This window comes from Schistocerca americana, chromosome X (assembly GCF_021461395.2).
Source record: "Schistocerca americana isolate TAMUIC-IGC-003095 chromosome X, iqSchAmer2.1, whole genome shotgun sequence".
NCBI classification, from domain to species: Eukaryota; Metazoa; Arthropoda; class Insecta; order Orthoptera; family Acrididae; genus Schistocerca; species Schistocerca americana.
Genome location: NC_060130.1, coordinates 116,512,451 through 116,529,364, shown reverse-complemented (window position 1 = coordinate 116,529,364; position 16,914 = coordinate 116,512,451). Strand labels below are relative to the sequence as shown.

The 16,914-nt window shown below is 43.3% G+C and overlaps 1 protein-coding gene across 1 annotated transcript in view; it reads right to left on the bottom strand.

Moving 5' to 3' along the window:
- The window catches only part of LOC124554834, a 1,124,719-nt gene that overhangs the window by 384,729 nt on the left and 723,076 nt on the right, over window positions 1-16,914 (bottom strand). The window lies entirely within an intron of this gene.

Genomic DNA, 16,914 nt, shown 5'->3' with positions numbered 1-16,914 from the left:
GTGGACCAATATGTTACTGACTTGCTCAATTTGCGAAGCTGTTTCTCTCGAGTTTTTCTGAAATTGCAATAATTTGTTTGACTGCAAATGGTTCAAATGGCTCTTGAGCACTATGGGACTTAACATCTGTGGTCATCAGTACCCTAGAACTTAGAACTACTTAAACCTAACTAAACTAAGGACATCACACACATCCATACCCGAGGATTCGAAGCTGTGACCGTAGCGGTCGCGTGGTTCCAGACTGAAGCGCCTAGAACCGCTCGGCCACACCGGCCGGCTGTTTGACTGCACATGTGCTTCATATCTACCGATTTCTGTCACACTCCGATATTTCATTCGTGGTGCTTTTTTTTCCTAGAGTGTGTATCATAAGGATAGGCAAGGCCCCATGTGGTGGTGGTGTATTTATTGCCTAAGGAATTCTGTAGCGTCTACTGAGGTTACAGGAGATTCCGAATGTGAAATATTGTGGGTAAAGGAAAACATTAAAGATGTGTCAAACATGTTAATCTGGTGCTTTTATAGATAATCTGCGTCAGAAACAGTAGTGGCAGAGCACTTCGGAGACAACTTCGAGAACATTGAAGCGAACTTCGATGCATACAGTGTGGCGTAGAGGTTAGTGATCTGGCTGGCGTACTGTAGTTCGCCAGTTCAAACCTGACCACCAGCAATTATTTGCTGTTTAGTATTTAATATTTCTGTAATGTTTGTATATCTGGGCTATTCGCTGCGTAAATTTTAGTGCATTATCCTTGTCCAAAGTGAAGTTCTCAGGTAGTACGAGAACTTATATTTCTCTCAGCGACTTTAAGGTTAGTGTTTCATTGATTGTGATATACGCAAAAAATTGTTGATCAAAATTGATAGCGACTGCACCTGTTGTATTCGGATGCATGGGTAATTGGCCACCGTTGGCAAACTGCTGGAAGCTGCAGCGGCTACGATCGGCAGGCTTTAGGCTGCTGGCCTGAACTGCAGTGGTGTTGGGGCACCTGAAACGGATGCTTTGGCACATCTGGGGCCTTTACGCCTCCTGGGATCCCTGATGCCGCTGCGCATTCGACTCGCACGTTTCCTCTTCCAGGTTCTTAAGGGTGAATTGCAGAATAATCGAGCAGGTGTAGATGTTCCTACTGGTAGACATTTGCCCGATGGTCGTTGGCGAACACTGACAGGGTCGAGAACCTCTGGACAGGAGGCGAATGTTGGCACCGGACACATGACTGTCACCTTACGTCTCCTAAACACGTTTCGGTATTGCTGAAAGCACGTCTGAGCCAGCATGGTATGCCTCGCATGTTGGGACTGTGGCAGATCTTCCTGCGATATCTGGACAAGTGCAGAGGGTCAGATTACTTGTCGTTGGGAGCTCCAATGTTAGTCGGCTGAGGGGGGGGGGGGGGGGGGGGGGTCTCATGCAAAATGTCGAGGAGGCTCTGGCAGTAATGACTGAGGGAGCTCGGTGCACCCAGCTACATATCGAGCCTCATGTCGCTAAGAATGACGCCTGTCGTCTGGGTTCAGAGGCCATCCTCGTTTCCTAAAAGAGGCAGGCAGATCTGGTGAAGACAGCTAGAGTCACATGTGGAACGGAAGCAGAGCTATCGTTTTGCAACATCGTTTCCAGAAGCGATGGCAGTCCTCTATTTTGTAGCAGAGTGGAAGATCTAAACTAGACACTCAGGTAATTCTTCAACGGTACTACAGGCAAAGTTCTCGATAGGTCAGGAGTGTATTACACTCAGGAAGTGGCTACCAGGGTATCGGAGTACGTGGGGTGTACATATATGGGGTTTTTAGGATACAGAAACGCCTCCACAGGCCCGGTAAGATGCGTTCTGCATCGCCATAGCAGATCGGAGAAAACAATATTAATATAGTATTAGTTAACTGCAGGAGCGTCTATGGAAAGGTCCGGGAACTAGTCTAGCTTATAAGCGGTAACAATGCTCACATAGTACTAGGGACAGAAATCTGGCTGAAATCAAATGTAAATAGCAAGGAAATTCTAAACGCCGACTGGAACGTGTATAGCAAAGACAGGTTGAACGCTGGTTCTCGAGGGGTGTTTATAGCAATAAAAAAAATACTATAATATCTGGTGAGATTAGTACAGATTCAGAATGCGGAACAAATTAGGTGAAGATAAATGTTAAAGGTGGAGCAAACACGGCCGTAGGACGATTTTATTGATACCCTGCATCAGCAGCTGTTGTGGAGGATCATGTGAGGGGAAACTTGAAGAACATTTCGCGTACATTTCCTGGTCAAGTTTCAGTTTTAGGACGAGATTTTAATTTATCAGCTATAGACTGGGAGACTCAAGTGATTACGACGGGTAGTAGTGACAGGAAACCGTGTGAAACTGTTCTATATATCTTATGCCGTGGGCAGTTAATCAGAGAACCGACTTGTGAAGGTATCAGCTTAGATCTGCTAGTGCCAAACAGATCCGAACTTTTCGACTGAGCACATAACAGGCTCATAAGGCCGTTATAGCATCACAGAATAGGGCTGTAAATACGAGTACGATGAAAGGCAGGAAGAGTTTTCGTTTACCAAGAGCGACAAGAGTCAGATTTCAGATTACCTGAAGGGTAAATTTCATGTTCAGCACTGACGGTGTTGAGCATCAATGGACAAATTTCAAGAGCATCCTACAATACGCTCTAGCTGAGTATGTAACGGGTTGGAAAAGACTCACCGCGGTTCAACAACCGTGTTAGAAGGCTGCTCTGGAAGCAAAGAGAGCTTCACTGCAAATTTTAACGTAGCCAAAGCCTCACAGACAAAAACCAAAAGAAGCCAAAATTAGCCTAAGGAGGCAAAATTATGTCTACCGACTTGGCAGAAAACGCTACAAACGTTTTGTCCTACGTTAAATCAGTAAACCGAGCGGAGCCTTCTGTCCAGCCTCTGTGACCGTAGTAGCACTGAAACGAGGACTGACATGAAAAACCACAAGCCTTTTCCAAAATTATTTCACAGAGGAAGATCGCACGGTAGTTCCTCTTTTAAATAGTCGCACAGACCAAGCAACAGAAAAGCAACTGAAATCTCTCTACAAAGGAAGGGCTATTGGATTTCATGAGGTATCAATTCGATTCTACACGGAGTATGCGAAATAACAAGTCCCTCGTCTAGCACCAGTGTACAGTAGGTCTGTAGAGGAGTGAAGCATTCCTAATTATGGGAAAAAAGCACAAGTCATTCCCGTTTTCAAGAAGGATCGTCGAACAGACGCACAAAACTATAGGCCTATTTCCCTGACGTCGGTCTGTCGTAGAATTTTTTAATATATTTTATGCTCATAAACAACGACACTTCTGGAGACAGAGCTCTCCTCTTTTAGAAATCAACATGGGTTCCAAAACGTGAAACCTGCTCGCTCTCTTCGTCCACGAGATCCAGAAAGCAGTAGATACTGGCACACAGGTAGATGACATGTTCCAAGACTTCCGGCAGGCGTTCGACTGAGTTTCGTACTGCAGCCTAATGAACAAAATACTATCGTACGGAATGTCAGACCAGCTGTTTGACTGGATAGTAGAGTTTCTAGCGAACAGAATATAGGATGTCATCTTCAACGCATAGAGATCTTCTGACTTAAAAGTAACTTTGGTTGTGTCCCAGTGGAGTTTCATAGGACCGTTACTTTTCACAATATGTATAAATGATTCAGTAGATAGTGTCGGAAGTTCCATGAGGCATTTCGCGAATGATGCTGTTGCATACTGTCGTAGCGGTCCCTTGTCAGTTAGAGGACCCGCACAACAGACAAGCAAGGTGGGCTGCCGACCTCCCTTTAAGGGCTCATATCAAAATATCGCCAGTGGATGTAAACATCAAAAGACTTTCCGCATAAACACGGCACTACTTCGTGAAAAGCCATGTGACAGAGACCCACCAATTGTAACTAATGAGACTAAGTGTAGCACTCCGTAGAATCGGTGTTATAAGCACGCCAGCAGAATCAGACCAGCAGTGTGTACCTACAGCTAGGACAGTTACGGCCAATACCTACGCCGATTCTAGGCCAGTAGACACTCGCCCTAGTATTCAGTAGAAAGTTGTACCTTGTTGGGCGTAACGCCACTTTGTAATTGTGTACAATAATATTTTGGTTATTATTTCTTTTCATTGTCTTGCACATTTATCTGGCTTTTGCCACGACAAGAATTGTTATGTTTCTTGTTGTTCTTGCGTTTGAAAATTAGTGCACGCTAAAAAGGCGTTTTAGTTAAATAAAGTGTGTTCAAACTTGATCGTTAGTTCCTTCCTGCCGATCGCAGGACACTACGTATACAGACAAGTTGCAACGCTAGAAAATTGTAGCGAAATTCAGGAGGATCTGCAGAGGGTCGACACTTGTTGCAGGGATTGGCAATTGACCCTCAACTTAGACAAACGTAACGTATAACGAATACATATATAGAAAGACCTTTTACTCTATGGTTACACGTATGCAGAACAATCTTCCATAAAATATCAAGGACTATACGTATGGAGCGATTTGACGTGGAAGACAGACTAAATAAAATTAATCGTGGGTAAGGTAGATGCCAGACTGAGATTCACTGGAAGAATGGTCAGGAAATGTAGTCCATCAACAAAGCATGTAGCTCATAAAACACTCGTTCGATCAATACCTGAATATTGCTCATCAGTCTGGGATCCGTATAAGATAGGACTGGTAGAGAAAGTAGAGAAGATCCAAAGGAGAGCAGCACATTTTGTTACGAAAGCGTCACGAAGATGCTTAACCAACTCCAGTGGCAGATGCTGCATGAGAGGCCTTCTACATCACGTTGTGGTAAACTATTAAAGTTCCGAGAGCTTACGTTCCTAGGAGAGTCACAAAATATATTGTTTCCTATTAAGTGTATCTCGCGAAGAGATCATGAAGACAAAAATAAGATTCAAGCCCACACGGAGGCTTAACAGCAATCGTTCTTCCTGCGAATAATACACGACTGGAACAGGAGAATGGGCAACTGACAGCGGAGCACAAAGTACCGTCCAGCATATATTGAAAGGTGGCTTGTGACGTACAGATGTAGATCTAGACGTGCCTTCCGATTTGGATTTGATTGTGATTTTGACGTGATATTGTTTGATGGAGACCCACGGTATTTCAAAACATCATCGTCACAGTCGCTCTGATTACGCAAAGTAACAGCAGTGGTCGAAATGGACAGGTCACGGGATACAAGTAATACATCGTTCCTAACATCCGTATGTTCGGGAGACAGACGAATTCCCAAAACAGCAGTAAATCAGCTGTACATCAGCCACCCATTTCTCTAGTCAGAAACCAACGAAATGGCTGAAAGAATTCGACCGAACTACCAACTACAACAGGTGAGATGGCATGATGTTTTTGGCAAATGTGTACTTTTACTTGGACAACACAACCCAGCAGTGATTCGAGAACAACGCAGAGGAGTTTAACAGCTGCGACACATTCCAGATTTACCCAAAGAAAAAGTTTCACGATGAACAACAGAAAGTCCGCTTAGCCGAAAAACAGCTGAAGATATGGCCAACGTCATGCGGAAACGACCTAGTCGTACATAGACAATGATTTGGCCATATGCCAAATTGTGAATCCGAATATGATACAGGCTGACAAAATCTCACGCACGATAAAAGGAGATGGACACGACTCTTCTAGTAAAGGATGTTACAACGGCAGACGAATTCATCAAGTAGTGACAGTGAATCGAGAAAAAGAGATGGATGAAACAAGTAGGATCGACTGCCAGATGTAGTCTCTATGGCAGTTGTGGAAGACAACAATGAGCTCGCCTGTCTCATACGCCAGAAGTAAGAGAAGAGATATAGCTGTGTATGGCATCCATAAATGTCAGACGGAGTGCTTAAGAGATGGCAGTCATGAATATCGACTGATATAAAAATGAAATGATCATGTAGCATTGTTGCCCAGGAGGCCCCAGCCGGGGAATTTCGTGCCGGGGTGCAAGTCTTATTTAAGGTGACGCCACATTGGGCGATGATGATTAGGACAACACAGTACCGAGCCCACGAGGGGAGAAAATCTCCATCCCAGCTGGGAATCGAATCCGGGCCCACTCCATCGTAGGCAAACACGTCACCACTCAGCTACGCAGGCGGATATCGACTAGTACGTCACGCGGTAACAGGGAATGTCGAAGAAGACGTGTATACATGCCCAATGACCGCTATCAGCCGAACGCGCCAGGAAGAATGGACTCGGCCAACTCAGACTTGCGCGGCAGCCATCAAATGACAACCGAACACCCGATCAACGCAGGTACAATCAGCTCCTGCGCCAAGTATAACGCACTGTAGAAGAACAGACATTTGGACTACAGATGATAAGTCGGCGGTGTGTTTCCACTGTGGACGCACTGGACACTACAGAGAAATAACATGAGTTTTTGACGACTTCTACGCCGCCAGACGCCAACCATCACAACAGTCCTATTCCACACAAGTCAACTGTAGACGGTTATAGTCTACCTGTAGGACGAATCACACCGTTGTACCCTGGACGAGGGCAGTTCGCTTGTTGCCCATCGCCGTACAGAGGTACCAGTTCCTTGCCTACCCCCTACTTCAGGAAAATTAAGTGAGGTTACCATCTATGGAGGTGAGTTGCCAGAGATGCAGATCCTCTGTGGACGACAGTCACCAAGAAGTCAGGGAATCCCATCGACGTCATCACTGTCCGAAGACCTGTACTGGCGCTGGTCGAATCAGGGGCTTCATATTGTGAACTATCAGATCCTTATCGTAAGAAGCCAAAAAAAGACTGTTTTCCGCGACACAGAATCAATTGTACTGAAAGCCGCAAATGGGAAAAACACCTGATCGACAGAAACAAGTACTGCAAGAATAACTATCAATGACAGAAACAGCCTCTCGAATTGCTCGTTTTAACAAAATGTCGTCGTAACGTTACTCTCGGATGGGACTCTAGCAGACATCACAAGCAGACATAAACTGTGGTAGGTCAGAGCTTCAAATTTATGAAGCTACTAGCTGAATACCTGGCGTTGCCCAGATGTGTATTTATTGAAATCTTCTATTTATCCATCTTCTCTGTGTCTATTACTTCCTTCCCTCCCGCCGGAGGTTAGAGTCCTCCCTCTGGAATGTGTTTGTGTGTTGTTCTTAGTATAAGTTAGTTTAAGTAGTGTGTAAGTTTAGGGACCGATGACCTAAGGAGTTTAGTCCCTTAGGAATTCACACACATTTGAACATTACCTCCTTCACTCCCTCTCTGTGTCCACCTCCACACTCACTGTCCATCGCCACCTGCCTCTGTTCATTTGCTCCTCCCCACTCTGTCAGTCTGCTCCTTACTCTGCCTGTCCATCTCCTCTTGCCTTCTCTCTTTGTCCATCTCCTCCCCCGTCTCTGTCCAGCTCCTCCTCCACCCTCTCTCTGTCCATCTCCTTCTCCTTCTCTCCCTGTTCATGTCCTCCTCCTCTTTTCTTTCTCAGTCCATCTCCCCTTCTCATCTCCCCCTGCCCCTCTCTCTGTCCATCTCCTCCTCCACCCTCTCTCTGTTCGTCTCCTTCTCCCCCTCTCCCTGTTCATCTCCTCCTCCTCTTTTATTTCTCAGTCCATCTCCCCCTCTCATCTCCCTCTGACGATTCCCCCTGCCCCTCTCTCTGTCCATCTCCTCCTCCACCTATCTGTGAACATCTCCTCCTTCCCTTTAGCTGTCTATCCATCTCTTCCTAGCTCCTCCCCTATCCACGCTATCGCGCTCACCCCGATAGGAGGCTACTGTTTCTTTCCCGCACAGCATTTCTTACAAGATTGTAACTAATATATCTACCAAATTTAGTTGAAAGCGTTCCTGGGGTTTAAGATGATCTTTTAACCCGTGACTTTGTCTGTGTATGCACATGCCGAATATATTTCACATATATTTTCAATATTTCACGCGTATTTGTAGACATATTTCACCTCAGTCTTTAGCGAAATTCGCTCTGCAGTTTCATGTTCAATCAGCTCAATGTTTATGACGTCGAACACCCATAACTATGTCCTATACAATGATATAATTTTGCAGGTATATCCAATGGTATATGTGACTACCGTCTACGAAATGTGTTGTGAATAGAATCAGTAGTAAAGAAGAAATAAATGCCATACATGATGCGGCAGTTTTTCACGCATCTCAGTGTTTACGAAGACATATCTCGTAAATTAAGTGTCGTATAATGATACATTTTTGTACGTACATTCAGAGGCAGATGTGGATACTGTCTGCGAAAATTATTTCGAATAGAGATAGCAGCAATGATGTAATAAACTTAAGGGGAGTTGGAATGCCCTATCTCGCCAATGTTAAATTTGCTAACTTTGTGTACCTTTTTCTTTGGAACTATTATCTTCAGAACTTTGAAATTCTGGCAGAGGTTTTCAGCATATATTGTGAGCCCACTGAACTAGAACCAATGTTTTCTTTTTGTTGGTATAGTATTTATGAATTTTTTACCATTAAGCCATTTTTTATTGGAAAAAGTATAACATAAACTTCCCTAGTTCAGAGAATAAGCCAGTTCTTGTCATGATTCTAGTTCAGTGGCCTCTTTGAACTGTTTTGCAGCATTTCTGAAAATTTGAATGTTGTTGGTTGAGTGGTTTATGAGATAAAGGTACATGTAACACTAAAAATGTCAAATGCCAGAAAATGCGATTAAAGTAATTTATTATGAAAATTCACAAATACCTTTTATTCTATTATCAAAAGTGTCCAGCAGAGTAATCAGGGTCATCTTCTAGTTCTTCTTCTTCACCTAGAAGCTTTCTTCTCCTTGCTGCCCTTGCTTTTTTTGTATTAAATTCAGCTGCATACTGAGCCTTCCTTACTCGCACGCTGTCCAGAAGCTGAAGACCTCTGATGGTGTTGATACCAGGAGCAATGCCGAGCCTTGCCATGACCTTTAGCCTACCCATATGACCATCATTGAATGAAATAACAGCATCACTGACTCCCCATTTCAATGTTTTTATCCCAACAAATACATTCTTAGGTACACGAGTCCAAATGAGGTTGTTGAACGACTCGTTTTGATTCTGGGTACAACCATGAAGACATTTTCGCAGAAGATCAGGATGCCCCAAGTCTCTATATATTGGTTTAATTACTTCCATAACAGCCAATGGAATATAATTTTTATGGTGATAAGGATCCCCAGTAGCTTGAGATTTTCTATAATTGCACCATGACTGAGGACCATCTGGACAAGCAAAATGTTGAGGATTATCATCAGTTGATGATCGATGTAAATATGTGGCCCATACAGCTTGTCTCATTTCCTGCAAATTATTTGCATTATTTCTTATTGCCATACCATAGTATTGTTGTAATTCATTTATAATTTTATCTGACAGGCGACCTCTAATGGTTTTACCATCTGACAAAATTTTGTCCTTCAGATTCTGTTTCAGTTTCCTTAGACGAGTGCCCATTCGTTTCTGAACATGACCGACACATTCTAGTTTAGTTATTGTCTTATTGACATATGGCATGGATTCTGTAACACTTTTGTATGCCTTGGAGTCCCCATCTCCAAGGAATTTTGTGTAAAATACTCCCCGTTCTTTTTCTGATCTGCTAAACATTTTCACAGCAGCGGCAGCCTCCATGCCTCCACTCGTACCTTCATAATTCTTGCTACATATGTGAGCTGCTTCTATCTTACCAGATGCACAATGGTAACAATGTTTAGTGAGCACTTCATAGTCCAAAACTTTACCGCTGTCCACACTAGTAACAGTAGCAACAGCATTTTTGGATGTGTGACCCCTTTTCTGCCAGGTTCCATCAAAAGCAACAGGGATATCTGGGTTTCCTTCATTTATATATTTTGCTTCACTGGCAGCAGCTTTCATTGATAAATCTGCTACAGACTGAACAGCATCTCCTATCACTTCAGTGTAATTGTCAATTTTAGCAGGTGGAGGTGGAAGATTCATTATGGCACAAAATGTTTGAGCAGCAGTATGTCCTTTACCAATTGCTCTCATTGCATACATTAGCCTGATATTACTCTCAAACAAATTGCTACTGCATGTTTTAGAGCTCCAAAAACAGGTCTCATTTTCACAACTGGCACAAACTATAGCAATTTTGCAGGAAAGTCCTATAGATTTTGTTATGTTCATATCAAAAGAACCTCCACAAAGATTACAACACAAACATTTCTTCATAAACTCAGTAAAAACAGGAAAGTCGACTAAAACATATTGTTCATTAGAAGCTTCATCTGTAATTTCACTTGCACAGTTTGATAACTTCTTTTTTGATGCACTGGTGGGCGTGTCTCCTTCACACATCTCAGCTGTACAAACGTCAGAACTTTCACCAGCATCAACAGGTGCTGAAGCAGAATCACTTGAACAAACGTTATTTGTAAATCTATTACCGCGAAACTTTCGCTTTTTAAATAATGATGCACTCCTAGGCATCGTAGAAACTACGCACTCACCACTGAAAGTCAAAACAAGACAGATAACAAACTCCAAATGAGCGACAAACTAAACTCGAGGCTCAAAACAAACACTCACAGATCAAAAACTGAACAATAAACACAGCTAGTCGTAAAAACAATGGTACCTATGGAAGGATCAAAGATTCTACAACTGAAGAGTGAAATCCACAGCCTTCTATATGTAATGTTTTCGGAAATGCGAAGATTTAAATGTGTACAAATCACAAGATGGGTAACTTTGCTGGGCGCACATGTAATTTTGAAAAATTAAATAAAAATACTTCCAATTGGAATTTCTTAACAAATTTTGCACCATTTTAAGCAGAAAATTTCAAATTAAGTTATAAGGTTAAAAACTGAAAATGTGAATTTTTTCCATTTTCCGGCATTCCAACTCCCCTTAAACGTGTTGCATGATGCGATCGTTTTTCACGCACAAAGTGTTTATGACGAAATATCTCCTGAACTATGTGTCATACAATGATATAATTTTGCTGGTACATTCTGGATATTACGTGAATACTGTCTGCAAAATGTGTTGCGTATGCAGTTTGTAGTAAAGAAGTAATAAATTAAAATTCCATGATTCATGCGGCGAAAATGTACCAAGCGATAAACTTGTTTCCCTTCGTCGATTTGTGTGGGTGTCAGCGAGAGAAAGCATTTTAAAGGTTTGAAATTATGTATAATGCATTTTGCAAGTCTCTAAGTGCTGTCATTCTCAAATACTGTATGAATACAGTACAGATTTTCGTGCGTCGTGGGCTACACTGCTTTTTCACCTCCCCCCACACCCCCACACTTCTGATAGACAGGTGGTTTTTATTCTCTCTGCCACTGCGCCAACATGATCACGTGCCCATTTCAGTCGTAGTTGCCGATATCTAGATGTTAACACCGGCACATGCGTGGGGCGTCGGCTACGGAAGCACATCGTTAGAAGTGTTTGGTGTAATGTGTGTTCAGATACACTTCTATTCTTCTCAGCATTAAAGTCTGATGTTAGTTCCGCCACAGTTCGCTGCCTGTCCTGTTTTACCAGTCTGCCCAGCCTACGACGTCCGACATCTGTAATGAGGGGTGGCTGCCCAACCCTACGACGTCTGGACATAGTACGGGTTGGGTTGATTTGAGGGGAGGAGACCAAACTGCCAGATCATCGGTCTCATCGAATTCGGGAAGGATGGAGAAGGAAGTTGGCTGTGCCATTTCAAAGCAACCATCCCGGCATTTGCCTGAAGCAATTTAGGTAAATCATGAAAAACCTAAATAAGGATGGCCTGACGAGGGATTGAACCGTCGTCCTCCTGAATGCGGGTCCAGTGTGCTAACCACTGCGCCACCTCGCTCGGTGCGACGTGGTTTCACCTTGGTTTCGCCTCTTGTTGAAGGCACTCACCACAGCACTCCTCAAACACCCGCAAGTCGTGCAGTTTCCAAATGCTCGTGTTGAGCTTCCGGGCCATCGCAATCCGCCCTCGGCCAAGCTTTCCATTCTATACATGGACAGCACGTTCACTGATACTAGACGCACCGTGCGTGTGTCTAACTAGCAGTCATTCTCCAGCAGGTGACGCTGCTGTCGCCTGGACGCGTAGACGAGTTCATATCGATAGTAGGTCGGTAGTCATAATGTTCTGGCTCATCAGTGTGCATTGCAGTTTGAGCTATCATAGTTTGTATCTATTACAGTACCGTAAGTACTAAAGCGCAGGCAAGCGACGTCGAAGTCACAGCTAGTAGTTAAATAATTGTGACTATAGCGAGGTTTGAACACTGGAGTTCCGCGTTATGTTAAAAATATTATTCTTCGTGAAATACAGGAGCTCAGGGTAACAGAGTAGACGTGCAAAATTCAAGCAGATAAATCAAACATGATTCGCTTCTTGGTTCTAGACATCACACTTACCGTCGGCCATGATATTTCATCATCGCATTGAAACTGAAACGAAGAGTGTTGTACCGTGTACGTAACACCCTTAACTTTTTTAGCTACAGAGATAATAGGGCAACAGCTCTTAAAATGGAAACATTACATTATTAGTTTCAAGAATATCGAATAACGTTAAAAAACTATATCACGACTATTAGTATTTGCAGTTAAGCACTTCGCAAGCCTGGAAAGGTGATAAATACGAGGCTGAAGTGAGCGTTCGAACCGCAGTTTTTGTGCCGTTAGGTCGAGATGAAACTGCACTGTACCAATAGATTTATGCATAAAATTTAGTACATTTCGTGCCTAATTTTTCGAGAAGATTCACTCCGAACATTGTGATATATCTTCTTTCTATGACATATCTAGTTCTACATAAAATAGTTTTATTATTCTTTTTTAAGCATATTTGCTTCAGGACTATGGAGATAGAAAGTTAAGAAAAGCAACTATACAAAAAATAATCCTTTCTTTTCGTATTATCGCTTGCCTAAGGCACTCTCTTCTAGTGTTCGTGTTTGTTCCAACAAATAAATGTTTCGAGGGGGTTCTTCCTTGAACAAACACAATTTTCTTTTTACTTCATCCATTCATGTTCCACTATAGTCAATGGGTCCCCTTTATTCTTCTGTCTAATAATAAGTAAAATGTTACATGAGGACACACATACACTGTACAAAAGAATTAAAGGATTACTTTTTTGAAACTCCATTATTGTCTCCTGTTTTGACTCAGAAGTTCTAAATATGTCTGAAAGGGTCCTACAACCTCCCTCTGAAATGATATGAAGGCTTAGCACCCTGTCACCTCACCCTAGGGTACGGCGGTAGTTCAAACACCAAGGTGTCGACGCGTGTAAAAAAAAAGTCAGAGCTCAGTAGTTCATGTAAGGTGTATGGTGGGTTAATTATGTCACATTGGCAACAAATTTCACCTCACACCTAATTCCACTGTAACGTGTCACATGATACGAAAATCGTCACAAACCACGTTAACCACATCTCACCCGTTCTCTTGATCCTCTGTGGTGGAGGTCAGAACTGTGACACCGAGAATTGAAATCAGGCGGTTTTCTTGTTGGTGGCCGAGGGAAATATTTCATACCCACAGCCCCCTCGGAGTCGATACAAATGTGCTTAGTAAGTGGCATGAATGACGTTAATGAAACGATCCCTTCCTTTGTGGCATTCATTGACACACATTTCGTGGTCGAAAATGACAGTTTGATAACCTTCGACATGGGTGACACCTGCTGGACAATTCAACCCTTCTCTTAGAACATCGTGGATAGCAACCCAATAGAACGTGATCTGACCACTTTGGAATATAGCATTACCGCAATTTTTGCTCTGATATACAGGGGGGAACCACTAGGGGTGACACCTGCTGGACAATTCAACCCTTCTCTTAGAACATCGTGGATAGCAACCCAATAGAACGTGATCTGACCACTTTGGAATATAGCATTACCGCAATTTTTGCTCTGATATACAGGGGGGAACCACTAGGGACCATTCAAAACCATTTGAATGTAGTCTGAAGCAGCAAAATGTCTATGATTTTAGCCCTCTTGTTTCGCTTCCTCCTGTGGCGTGATCACAGGGCAGTGCGACTTTGACACATGCTCGAATAAAAAGTGAAAGAGTCCCTCTAAGACCCCCAGTTCAGTAACACCCTCAGTCCCACTTGTGCACCTTTCTCGAATGCTTTAAAAATGTACCTCTACAGAGACAACCCTCGACCAATTCCTAGGCGCCAGCGCGCACGCAACCCCTTGACACCCCTCAGATTCTGCATGCCTGCAAGCAGGTACTCTAGCAGCTGCGGTTGTCGAAGGGGTTACCTCTCCACAGGCGCCTAGTAATCAGTCAAGGTTTATCTCTGTATGGGTACATTTTTAAAACATTTAACAACAGTGCACAGGTGGCACCGAGCGTGTTGCTGAACTGCCCACACAATCATACCTCAGGAGGTGTGAAACAGGATGGCTGAAGAAGTATAAACATCCTTTGCTACTTCAGATCACGTTCAAATTTCGCCAAATGGTTTTAATGGCCCCTAGTGGTCCCACACCTCATACCAGAGTAAAAATTATGGTTTCAGTCCACTTCAAAGTGGTCAGATCATATTTACTGGGACTGTAGTTCTGTGACATCCTCAGAGAAGGGGTGAATCGGCTGGGGGTTGTCTTTAGTTTCAAGGGTTGTCAAGAATGTCTTTCTGTTGCGTATGTCACTGCAGACTGTCGTTTTCGACCGCGAAATGTGTTTTAATGAACGCCCCAACGGAAGGTGCTTTTTCATTGACTCCCTTCATGCCACCTCCACTGGCCTTTTCATGTCGATTCTGAGTGGTGGCGTATCTGAAAAATTGTCCTCAGGCATCTGTAAGGAAATCGTGTGATACCAACACTGGGAGGTGCGGTTCCGACTTGCATTGTAGAGGCGTCAAGAGAAGGGCTGAAATTTGGTTAAGGCAGGGGTGACGACCTTCCCATCGCTTGACACATCAGCGGCGGCGTTGGGCAGAATTTTGGCGAAATCTGGTGCCCATGTGACCTGAGGAACCCACATTGCACCTCACATGAACTTCTGAGCTCTGGTCGTCTTTTCGCATGTATTGACACCTTGCTGTTTGAAGCATCGCCAAGTCCTAGGGTGACGTCACAAATGACTCTGAGCACTATGGGACTTAACATCTGAAGTCATCAGTCCCCTAGGACTTAGAACTACTTAAACCTAACTAACTTAAGGATATTACACACATCCATGCCCGAGGCAGGATTCGAACCTGCGACCGTAGCGGTCGCGCGGTTCCAGACTGAAGCGCCTAGAACCGCTCGGCCACACCGGCCGGCGGTGACGTCACAGGATGCCACTTTTTTGCACCGTCACTGAAGAAATCTGCAGAAAACTTTGAGCCAAATGTGTCATTCTTGTGCATCGCTATTGAGGGGGGAGGGGGGGTGAGAGGGAGAATGACGGAGTTTTAAGAAATTGACGCTTTGATTATTTCGCACAGTGTAGTTTTAGGATTGTGAATTACTTTATTCAGCACATTAAAAAGAATACTTTGGGCCATATAACTTTAATAGCACTTACTACTGTTCATTTATCTCTTTGTCACATTATCTGATGCTGCATATCAAACCGAACTGCAGACGATCAGACTTACCGTCTCCAGTAATTGCTATAGCTCTGCCCTCATTACTAATATTTGAAGTAGAACGAAAACTCGTAAAACTACACCACTTCAGCACGCTGAGCAACAGGATCTAGTGAGTAGTTACAAAAAGTAGTGCACCATCCCCTATGTTGGCAAAATTTCAGAGAAACTGAAAACGTTGAAGTATTGAAATAACAGTACTGCGTATTACAACAACACAGTATCAAAATTTTTTCTGTAGTTAAGTGAAAACATGAAAGAAGCTGGTGACTAGGAAAGACAGATTCAACCTTATCAGAACATCTTTAAATAGAAAACCATCCAGATGATGTAGACTGTGAAGTTTTACATACTATTAGGGAAAACAGAAAGATCAGCAACTGGAAATACTGGAAATTAATAAACGTATTACACAGAATATCAGATTAGTTTTAAATTATCAAACTCAGTCTCAATTTTCCATCTGTTAAATCAAGTTTCAGCTAAACAAAACTATATTACAATTGTAAATTAAACTTTAATTTTATCTGTTGTTTAATGAAACGACAGCCACATAAAAACTTCATTTTTAGTTAAATGTAACTATTTCTGTGTGACATAAAATTATAATATTTTTTTGAAAAACCATATTTCATCATTTTTGTATCTTCTGTGCAAGTAAGATCTATATAAGCCGCACGTCATTTTATCGGTGTTTGCGATGACTAGCTGTCACCTAACGATGCCCTAGGAAGCCGACAGTCGGTTCTTGACCAAATAAATTAAATAAATAATGAAACTTCCTGGCAGATTAAAACTGTGTTCCAGACCGAGACTCGAACTCGGGACCTTTGCCTTTCTCGGGCAAGTGCTCTACCAACTGAGCTACCCAAGCACGACTCACACCCCGTCCTCACAGCTTTACTTCTGCCAGTACCTCGCCTCCTACCTTCCAAACTTTACAGAAGCTCTCCTGCGAACCCTGCAAAACTAGCACTCCTGAAAGAAAGGATATTGCGGAGACATGGCTTAGCCACAGCCTGGGGGATGTTTCCAGAATGAGATTTTCACTCTGCAGCGGACTGTGCGCTGATATCAAACTTCCTGGCAGATTAAAACTGTGGTGTCACCGCCAGACACCACACTTGCTAGGTGGTAGTTTTAAATCGGCCGCGGTCCATTAGTACATGTCGGACCCGCGTGTCGCCACTGTGTGATCGCAGACCGAGCGCCACCACAAGGCAGGTCTCGAGATACGGACTAGCACTCGCCCCAGTTGTACGGACGACTTTGCTAGTGACTACACTGACGAAGCCTCGCTCCGTTGCCGAGCAG